Source organism: Macaca nemestrina, chromosome 20 (assembly GCF_043159975.1).
Source record: "Macaca nemestrina isolate mMacNem1 chromosome 20, mMacNem.hap1, whole genome shotgun sequence".
NCBI lineage: Eukaryota > Metazoa > Chordata > Mammalia > Primates > Cercopithecidae > Macaca > Macaca nemestrina.
In genome coordinates, this window is record NC_092144.1 from 12,473,111 (window position 1) to 12,484,213 (window position 11,103).

At 50.1% G+C, this 11,103-nt stretch overlaps 1 long non-coding RNA gene across 1 annotated transcript in view; it reads left to right on the top strand.

Moving 5' to 3' along the window:
- The window catches only part of LOC105463658 (uncharacterized), a 39,201-nt gene that overhangs the window by 10,177 nt on the left and 17,921 nt on the right, over positions 1 to 11,103 (top strand). The window lies entirely within an intron of this gene.

Here is an 11,103-nt window from a genome sequence, read left to right on the forward strand (position 1 = left end):
TAAAGATAGGGGTCTCACTATGTTGCCCAGACTGGACTCAAACTTCTGAGCTCAAGCAGTCCTCTAGTGTCAGCCTCCCAAGTAGCTGGACTCAGGTTTTTATTTTCACAATGTAAGACTCTATTATCCTTATAAGAATACTTCTTAAAAAATGGATAATCCTCCCAGACTCCCTGATATGGGAGTTGAAGGGGCAGATGTGGGGCGGAGGGAGAGAGGAGCTGGTGTTGGAACCATCTAAACCGGGGCTTGCTAAATCCAGCCTGCCACCTGTTTCTGCACAGCCTGTGAGTTAAGAATGGCTTTTTCATTTTTAAATGGTTAGGGGAAAAAAAATCAAAAGGGAAATTTCACGACATGGGGAAAAGTATATGCAATTCAAATTTTAGTGTCCATAAATAAAGTTTTATTGGCACGGAGCTGTGCTCATTCATTTACCCTGTATCCGTGGCTGCTTTTACGCTCCACCGCGGAATTGAGTCATTGAACAGACTGTCTGGCCCTTGAAGCTGAAAATATTTACTGTCTGGCTCATTGGAGAAGAAGCTTGTGGACCCCTCTTCTAAGGGGCCTGAGACCCTCACGTCAATCTGACCCTGATTCAGGCTGTCCCAGGATTATTCATTGGCATGGCAAAGAGGTTGGTGTGATTTGGAGGCAGGACTCGCTAAGGACTGATCCTTAACACTGGCTGCCCCCTGGGGAGGAGGAGCATTGGGCTCTTCAAGATGAAACAGGATTGAGGACTGAGGTGGGCAAGCTGGCTATGGGCACGGCAGGAGCAAAGACCAGGAGGCCAGACCTCTGCCTCAACTCAAGCTCCCCCTCTCAGTTTGAGTTCAACTTTGGCAACATAGCAAAATCCCGTCTGTACAAAAAAAATTAGCCGTGCATGGTGGCACATGCCTGTAGTCCCAGCTACTCGGGAAGCCGAGGTGGGAGGAATTGTTTGAGACCAGGAGTTCCAGGCTGCAGTGAGCCATGATTGCACCACCGCCCTCCAGACTGGGCAATAGAGTGAGACCTTGTCTCTCAAAACAAAAAACAAAAAAACAAAAAAAACCCAAAGAGACTGGGCATGGTGGCCCACGCCTGTAATCCCAGCACTTTGGGAGGCTGAGGGGAGCGGATCACAAGGTCAGGAGATGGAGACCATCCTGGCTAACACGGTGAAACCCTGTCTCTACTAAAAATACAAAAAAATTAGCCGGGCGTGGTGGCGGGTGCCTGCAGTCCCAGCTACTCAGGAGGCTGAGGCAGGAGAATGGCATGAACCTGGGAGGCGGAGCTTGCAGTGAGCCAAGATTGTGCCTGCACTCTAGCCTGGGCGACAGAGCGAGACTCTGTCTCAAAAAAAAAAAAAAAAAAAGGCCAGGCGCAGTGGCTCACACCTGTAATCCCAGTATTTTGGGAGGCTGGGGCAGGCAGATCACCTGAGGTCAGGAGTTCAAGACCAGACTGGCTAACTTGGCAAAACTCTGTCTCTACTAAAAATAAAAAAATTTGCCGGGCATGGTGGCGCATGTCTGTAATCCTAGCTACTCGGGAGGCTGAGGCACGAGAATCACTTGAACTCAGGAGGAGGAGGTTGCAGTGAGTCAAGATCATGCCATTGCACTCCAGCCTGGGCGACACAGGGAGACTGTGTCTCACAAAATAATTAATTAATTAATTAATTAAAAATACATAAATAAATGGAAAGAAAGAGAGACAGAGAGAGAGAGAGAGAAAAAAGAAGGAGGCGGGGCACGGTGACTCACGCCTGTGATCCTAGCACTTTGGGAGATCAAGGCGGGTGGATCACTTGAGGCCAGGAGTTCGAGACCAGTCTGGCCAACATGGTGAAACCGCATCTTTACTAAAAGTACCAAAAAAATTAGCCGGGTGTGGTGGCGCTTGCCTGTAGTCTCAGCTACTTGGGAGACTAAGGTAGGAGAATCACTTGAACCTGAGAGGCGGAGGTTGCAGTGGGCCGAGATCATGCCACTGCATTCCAGCCTGGGCGATAGAGCGGGACTGTCTCAAAAAAAAAAAAAAAGAAAAATCAGCAAGCAAGCTCCCCTGTCGCATCTCCTGGCGGATGGGTCAGATCTATTCCATGGGTCACCTCCCCTAACCAGTCCCCCAGGCCCATCTGCTGTCTCTGTGTTTCTCTACCCCCGTCTACTGTCAGTGTCTACACCAGGCTCCATCTCTTTCATTGTCTTGGATCTGGAGATGTGCCCTGAGCTCCCTTAGTTGGTCCCCAGCCTCTCTTATCTCCTCTTCTCAGCGCAACTAGTGCACTTTTCTTTCTTTTCCTTTTGTTTTTATTCTTTATTTTTTGAGATGGAGTCTCGCTCTGTTGCCCAAGCTGGAGGGCAGTGGCACAATCTCCACTCACTGCAAGCTCCACCTCCTGGGTTCAAGTGATTCTCCTGCCTCAGTCTCCCAAGTAGCTGAGACTACAGGCGCACGCTACCATGCGCGGCTAATTTTTATAGTTTTAGTAGAGACAAGGTTTCACTGTATTGACCAGAATGGTCTCGAACTCCTGACCTTGTGATCTATCCACCTCAGCCTCCCAAAGTGCTGGGATTACAGGCGCGAGCCACCGTGCCCGGCCGTTTTTTCTTTTTTTTTCTTTTTTGAGACGGAGTCTCACTCTGTTGCCAGGCTGGAGTGCAGTGGTACAATCTTGGCTCACTGCAAACTCTGACTCCCAGGTTCAAGCCATTCTCCTGCCTCAGCCTCCCGGGTATCTGGGACTACACGCGCCCACCACCACGCCCGGCTAATTTTTGTATGTTTAGTAGAGATGGGTTTCACCATGTTGGCCAGGCTGGTCTCAAACTCCTGACTGCAGGTGATCCATCTACCTCGACCTACCAAAGTGCTGGGATTACAGACGTGAGCCACTGTGTTCGGCCTTTTTTTTTTTTTTTTTTTTTTAACTTTTTTAGAAAAACTTTTTTCCTCATTCCATACTTCATTTCAAAATTAACCATTTTAAAGAGAACATTTCAGTGACATTTAGAACATTCACATTGTTGTGCAGCCGTCACCACCATCCATCTCCAGAACTCTTTTCATCTTGGAAAACTGAAACACTGTCCTCATTAAATACTCCCCATTCCCCCTCCCAGCAGCCCCTGGCACCCACCAATCTGCTTCCTGTCTCTGTGGATTTGACTATTGTGAACATTTCATATCGATGGAATCATCTACTGTGTGGCCTTTTGTGTCTGGCTTCTTTCACTCAGCATGATTTTTAAAACATTTTATAAATTTTTTTTTTTTTTTGAGACGGAGTCTCGCTCTGTCGCCCAGGCTGGAGTGCAGTGGCGCAATCTCGGCTCACTGTAAGCTCCACCTCCCAGGTTCAGGCCTTTCTCCTGCCTCAGCCTCCCGAGCAGCTGGGACTATAGGTGCCTGCCACCACGCCCAGCTAATTTTTTGTATTTTTAGTAGAGATGGAGTTTCACTGTGTTAGCCAGGATGGTCTCGATCTCCTGACCTTGTGATCCGCCCTCCTCAGCCTCCCAAAGTGCTAGGATTACAGACATGAGCCGCCAAGCCCGGCCTAAAAAATTTAGTTTTAGAAACAGTCTCACTCTGTTGCCTGGGCTGGGGTGCAGTCGTGTGAAAATACCTCAGTGCAGCCTCGACCTCCTGGGCTCAAGCAATCCTCCAGCCTCAGCCTCCTGAGTAGCTGGGACTATGGGTGTGTACCACAATGCTTGACTAATAAAACTTTTTTTATTTTTTGTGGCTGGGCACGGTGGCTCATGCCTGTAATCCCAGCACTTTGGGAGGCCGAGGCAGGTGGATCACAAGGTCAGGAGTTCGAGACCAGCCTGACCAACCTGGTGAAACCCCGTCTGTACTAAAAATATGAAAATTAGCTGGGCGTGGTGGCATGCGCCTGTAATCTCAGCTCCTCAGGAGGCTGGGGAGACTTCTTCTGAAAAAAAAAAAAAAAAATGCCGGGCACGGTGGGTCATGCCTGTAATCCCAGCACTTTGGGAGGCTGAAGCGGGGGAATCACAAGTTCAGGAGATCGAGACCATCCTAGCTAACACAGTGAAACCCTGTCTCTACTAAAAATACAAAACATTAGCTGGGTGTGGTGGTGGGTGCCTGCAGTCCCAGGTACTCGCGAGGCTGAGGCAAGAGAACAGTGTGAACCTGGGAGGCGGAGCTTGCAGTGAGCCGAGATCAATCCACTGCACTCCAGCCTGGGCCACAGAGCGAGACTCGTTCTCAAAAAAAAAAAAAAAAAAAGACAGGGTCTTGCTTTGTTGCCCAGGCTGGTGTCCAACTGGCTTCAAGTCATGCTCCTACCTTGATTTCTCAAAGTGCTGTGATCACAGGCATGAGCCACTGCGCCCAGCCTAGCATCATGGTTTTTTTGTTTTTTTTTTTTTTTTGAGGTTCATGCATGTTGCAACATGGATCAGTGCTTTATTATTATTATTATTACATATTTTTATGAGGCAGAGTTTCGTTCTATCTCCTGGGCCGGAGTGCCGTGATGCTATCTCGGCTCACTGCAGCCTCTGCCTCCCAGGTTCAAGCAATGTTCGGGCCTCAGCCTCCCGAGTAGCTGGGATTACAGACACCTACCACCATGCCTGGCTAATTTTTCTATTTTTAGTAGAGACGAGGTTTCACCATGTTGGCCAGGATGGTCTCGAACTCCCACCTCAGGTGATCTACCCACCTCGGCCTCCCAAAGTGCTGGGATTACAGGTGTGAGCCACTGCACCTGGCCCAGAATACTTTCATCATCCCAAACTGAATACTCTGTCTCTGTTAAACATCAAATCAATATTCTCTGCACCACCACCCCCAGCCCCTTCTACCATTCTACTTCCTGTCTCTAAGCCAGTAAGCTTTCCTTTTTTTGTTTTGGGGACAGTCTTTCTCTGTTGTCCAGGCTGGAGTGCAGTGGTGTGATCTTGGCTCACTCCAGCCTCTGCTTCTTGGGTTCAAGTGATTCTCCTGCCTCAGCCTCCCGAGCAGCTGCTATTACAGGCCCCTACCACCATGCCCGGTTCATTTTTGTATTTTTAGTAGAGACAGGGTTTCACCATGTTGGTCAGGCTGGTCTTGAACTCCTGACCTCAGGTGATCCGCCCGCCTCGGCCTCCCAAAGTGCTGGGATTACAGATGTGAGCCACTGCGCCTGGCCTCCTTTTGGTTTGTTGATGTAGGCTGGGCTGATGGATCCTCCCCCATCTGATAGTGAGCCCTTGAGGGCTGGAACAGGATCTCTCTTCCTCAGCACTGTGCACTCCCGGCTCCCAGGCCTGTGCTTGATCCTCAGCTGATGCTCAAAATATAGTTGAAGGAATGGCAGAAAATTCCAGATGGGTGGGCAAAGGATGCAGTCCGCTGCTGGGGAGGATAGATGGGCTGAGGCAGGAGATGAATGCCTTGTGGCACTGGGTGGGTTTAGGGAGCTCTCAGGCTGTAGGTGGGGTTGGGTGCATGAGCAGAGATCTCAGGGGGCTGGCTGGGTAGAGGCTGTAGATGCCTGGAGAGAGGAAAAAGGGTCTTTGGAAGCAGAGAAGTGGGCACAGAGAGATGGGCTCCCCAGGCAGAAGTGCAGCCATGTGGCCAGGCGAAGGTGGGACCGAGGGACGGGAGGTGCGGAGGCTCCATGGTCACATTCTTAGTCGTCCTCCATGTGCGTTCAAAGCCAGGGAAGGGCCCGATGTGGTGGCTCATGCACTTTCGGAGGCTGAGGCAGGCGGATCACCTGAGGTCAGGGGTTCAAGACCAGCCTGGCCAACATGGTGAAACCCTGTCTCTACTAAAAATACAAAAATTAGCTGGGTATGGCAGGTGCCTGTAATCCCAGCTACTTGGGAGGCTGAGGCAGGAGAATCGCTTGAACCCAGAAGGCGGAGGTTGCAGTGAGCCGAGATGGTGCCACTGTCTGTTTGGGAGACAGAAAGAGACTTAATAATAGGCCAGGCGCGGTGGCTCACGCCTGTAATCCCAGCATTTTGGGAGGCCGCCGAGGCGGGCAGATCACGAGGTCAGGAGATTGAGACCATCCTGGCTAACACGGTGAGACCCTGTCTCTACTAAAAAAAAAAAAAAAAAAATCAGCCGGTCGTGGTGGCAGGCACCTGTAGTCTCAGCCACTTGAGAGGCTGAGGCAGGAGAATGGCGTGAACCTGGGAGGTGGAGCTTGCAGTGAGCCGAGATCACGCCACTGCACTCCAGCCTGGGTCACAGAGCGAGACTCTGTCTCCAAAAAAAAAAAAAAAAAAAAGATAATAATAACAATAATACAAATAAAAAGTAACAAAACCTGGGAAGGCCTGGGGGAGAGGACTCTAGCCCGTAATCCTAGCACTTTGGGAGGCCAAGACAAGAGGATCGCTTGATCCCAGGAGGTCGAGGCTGCAGTAAGCTATGATCGTGCCACTGCTCTCCAGCCTGGGTGACAGAGCAAGACCCTGTCTGTAAAAAAAAAAAAAAAAAAAAAGCCCTGAAAGGCCAGTCTTGGGCTGAGTCCTGTCAAGGCCTGGCAGCCAGGGCCTGACAGTGTCCTAGTGTCCTTGTGTCCTTGCTGAGAGGTGAATTCCTAGTGCAGGCTTGACCCACTTTAGCTGAGGAAGCCACAGGATTTGCCATTTCCAGGGGCCAGCTCTGCCCGAGGAGAGAGGCCTTCCTCATAAAGTCAGGCTTGGCTTTCTCCCAGCTGGCTGGCCTCCTTCTCCCTGATTCTAAATGCGGGCTTGTCACCGTGTGTCTGCATGTAGGCGCACGAGCGCACATCTGTGTGTGGGGGGGTGTTTGCGGTGCTGTGGGCAGCGTGGGGGTGGCATCTGTTAGCAAGCTGGGGGCCATTTCTACCCCACGGTTCTTTTTATATCTCACATTTACAGAAAGCCTGGACTTCTGAGCCTGGGCCTGTCAGTGGGCTGTCTGAGGCTTTGAGGGAAGAGACCGAGAGGCGGAGGCGTCTGAAACCCTGACATGGAAGGAGGATAGTTGGGTCAGGGGCGGCTGTTAGCTTCCTTCCACTGGCACTGATGGCACGCAGCCCGGGGCCACAGCCCTCCAGTGTCACATGGTGCACAGCTATATTTTAAGACACTGGCACCATGGTTCACGCCTCTAATCTCAGCACTGAGGTTGGAGGAGGCTGAGGTTGGGAGGCTGAGGTGGGAGGGTCACTGGAGCTCAGGGATTTAAGACCAGCCTAGGCAACATAGTGAGACCCCATCTTTTAATATATATATAGCGATTATATATATATATATATAATCTCCTGCTTCAGCCTCCTGAGGAGCTGGGATTACAGGCTTGTGCCACCACACCCAGCTAATTTTGTATTTTTAGTAGAGATGGGGTTTCACCATGTTGGTCAGGCTAGTCTTGAACTCCTGACCTCAGGTGATCTGTCTGCCTTGGTCTCCCAAGGTGCTGGGATTACAGGTGGGAGCCACTGCTCCCGGCCCTACAAATACATATATATATATATATATATATATATATATATATATATATATTTTACTTAGCTAAGTGCAGTGGCTGATACCTGTAGTCCCAGCTACTTGGGAGGCTGGGGCGGGAGAATCGCTTGAGCCCAGGAGATTGAAGCTGCAGTGAGCTATGATCGTGCCACTGCACTCCAGCCTGGGTAACAGAGATCCTGACTCAATAAATAAATAACACTGGGCATGGTGGCTCATGCTTGTAATCCCAGCACTTTGGGAGGCTGAGGAGGGCAGATCACTTGAGGTCAGGAGTTCAATATCAACCTGGCCAACATAGTGAAACCCCGTCTCTACTAAAAATACAAAAATTATCCAGGCATGGTAGTGGGGGATCCCTGTAGTCCCAGCTACTTGGGAGGCTGAGGCAGGAGAATCACTGGAACTTGGGAGGCGGAGGTTGCAGTGAGCCAAGATCGCACCACTGCACTCCAGCCTGGGTGACAGAGTGAGACTCCACCTCCAAAAAAAAAAAAAGTAAATATAATAAATAAAGGACACTCTCTCCGCCTCCACTGCTGGGTCGTCACCAGGATGAATGGTTCAGAGCAAGCCCTGAAGGGGTCCTCCCTGAGATGCTGGGAGTGTCTCCCTGAGAAGCCATGTTGGGCTGGTCCCTGTGGTCCCTGGGTGTCTCGTGGCCTAGGCTGCCCTCACCGATCCCTGCCCAGCTCTGCACACCATGAGAAGCACTGCGGGTGGCCCCTGACTCAGGAGTTCCCATAGGGAGCTGAGGCCCCCTGGGCTTATGCAGTGTCCTCTGTAACAGCTGGTAACTCCTGCAGGATTCCAAGGCATCCACCTCCTCCCACAGGGGCACATTCATGGCCTTTTCCTATTTATTTATTAGAGATGGGGTCTTGCTCTGTCTCCCAGGCTGGAGTCCAGTGGCATGACTATCACTCAATACAGCCTCAAACTTCTGGGCTCAAGCAATCCTCCCACTTCAGCCTCCTGAGCAGCTAGGACTATGGGTATGCACCATGCTGGGCTAATTTATTTTTATGTGTATTATTGTATTATTATTACTATTATTATTATTATTATTATTTTTTTTTTTTTTTTGAGACGGAGTCTCGCTGTGTCACCCAGGCTGGAGTGCAGTGACCCGATCTCGGCTCACTGCAAGCTCCGCCTCCCGGGTTTACGCCATTCTCCTGCCTCAGCCTCCGAGTAGCTGGGACTACAGGCGCCCGCCACCACGCCCGGCTAGTTTTTTGTATTTTTAGTAGAGACGGGGTTTCACCATGTTAGCCAGGATGGTCTCGATCTCCTGACTTCGTGATCCACCCGCCTCGGCCTCCCAAAGTGCTGGGATTACAGGCTTGAGCCACCGCGCCCGGCCTATTACTATTATTTTTAAGACAGAGTTTTGCTCTTCTTGCCCAGGCTGGAGTACAATGGCACAATCTTGGCTCACCACAACCTCTCCTGTGTTCAAGCGATTCTCTTGCCTCAGCCTCCGGAGTAGCTGGGATTACAGGCACCCGCCACCATGACCGGCTAATTTTTTTGTATTTTTCTAGAGACGGGGTTTCACCATGTTGTTGGCCAGACTGGTCTGGAACTCCCGACCTCAGATGATCGGCCCGCCTCGGCCTCCCAAAGTGCTGGGATTACAGGCGTGAGCCACTGCGCCCAGCCTCGTATTAATTTTATTTTTAAAAATAAACACACTGCAGCCCTAAAATCCTGGGCTCAAGCAATTCTGACTCCGCCTCCCAAAGCACTGGGACTGCAGAGGTGAGCCACTGTGTCCAGTTAATTAAAGTATATATATATATATATATATATATATTTATATGCCAAGTACGGTGGCTCATGCCTGTAATCCCAGCACTTTCGGAGGCTGAGGTGGCTGGATCACCTGAGGTCCGGAGTTTGAGACCAGCCTGGCCAAAATGGCAAAACCCTGTCTCTACTAAAAAAAAAAAAAAACAAATTAGCTGGGCGTGGTGGCGGATGCCTGTAATCTCAGCTATTCGGGAGGCTAAGGCAGGAGAATTGCTTGAACCCGGGAGGCGGAGGTTGCAGTGAGCTGAGATTGCGCCATTGCACTCCAGCCTGGGCAACAAGAGTGAAACTCCACCTCAGAAAAAAATATATATTTTTTTCTTTGAGACAGAGTCTTGCTCTGTTGCCCAGGCTGGAGTGCAGTGACACAATCTCGGCTCTCTGCAACTTTCACTTCCTGGGTTCAAGCAATTCTTGTGCCTCAGCCTCCAGAGTAGCTGGGATTACAGGCATGTGCCACCATGCTCAGCTAATTTTTGTATTTTTCGTAGAGATGGGGTTTTGCCATATTTGCCAGGCTGGTCTCGAACTCCTGACCTCAAATGATTCACCTGCTTTGTCCTCCCAAAGTGCTGGGATTACAGGTGTGAGCTACCACGCCCAACCAAAAAAATTTTTTTTATAGCTGGGGTTTCTCTATGTTGCCGAGGCTGGTCTCTAACTTCTGAGGGAAAGCCATTCTTTCACTTCAGCCTTCTGAGTACTTGTGATTACAGGTGGAGTCATGAAAATATTTTGAAACTAGATGGAGATGGTGGTTGTATTACACTGTGAATGTACTAAATGCCTCAGAATTGTACATTTTAAACAATTAATTTTATGCTATGTGAATTTCACCTCAACTAAAAAAACTTAGTTTCACCTCTCTTTCTTTTCTTTCTTTCCCTTTCTTTCTTTCTTTTTTCTTTCTCTTTCTCTCTCTCTCTTCTTTCTTTCTTTTCCCTCCCTCCCTCCCTCCCTTCCTTCTTCCCTTCCTCCCTTCCTCCCTTTCTCCCTTTCTCCCTTTCTCTCTTTCTTTTTTGAGACACAGTCTTGCTCTGTCGCCCGGGCTGGAGTGCAATGGCATGATCTTGGCTCACTGCAACCTCTGCCTCCTGGGTTCAAGCAATTCTCTGCCTCAGCCTCCCAAGTAGCTGGGATTACAGGGGCCTGCCACCACACCTGGCTAATTTTTTGTATTTGTATTTGTATGTGCATTTATTTATTTATCTTTGAGATACAGTCTTGCTCTGTCACCTAGGCTGGAGTGCAGTGGCACAATCTCGGCTCACTGCAACCTCCGCCTCCCAGATTCAAGCAATTCTCCCGTCTCAGTCTCCTGAGTAGCTGGGACTACAGGTGCCTGCCACCACGCCTGGCTAATTTTTGTATTTTTAGTAGAGACGGGCTTTGTGCAGACTTTGTGGGAGCCGGCTCCGTCGTCCACAGCAAGTGAGGTACTTTTCTTTAGTAAAGAAACCCTTTAGTGGAGGGTTTCACCTTGTTGGTCAGGCTGGTCTTGAGCTCCTGACTTCTGGTGATCCACCCGCCTCGGCCTCCCAAAGTGCTGGGATTACAGGCATGAACCACCACACACGGCCAGGCTTTTTTTTTTTTTTTTTTTGAGACGGAGTCCTGCTCTGTTGCCCAGGCTGGAGTGCAGTGGCGCTATCTCGGCTCACTGCAAGCTCCGCCTCCTGGGTTCACACCATTCTCCTGCCTCAGCCTCCCGAGTAGCTGGGACTACAGGTGCCCGCCACCACGCCCCGCTAATTTTTTGTATTTCTTTTTTTTTTGAGACGGAGTCTCGTTCTGTCGCCCAGGCTGGAGTGCA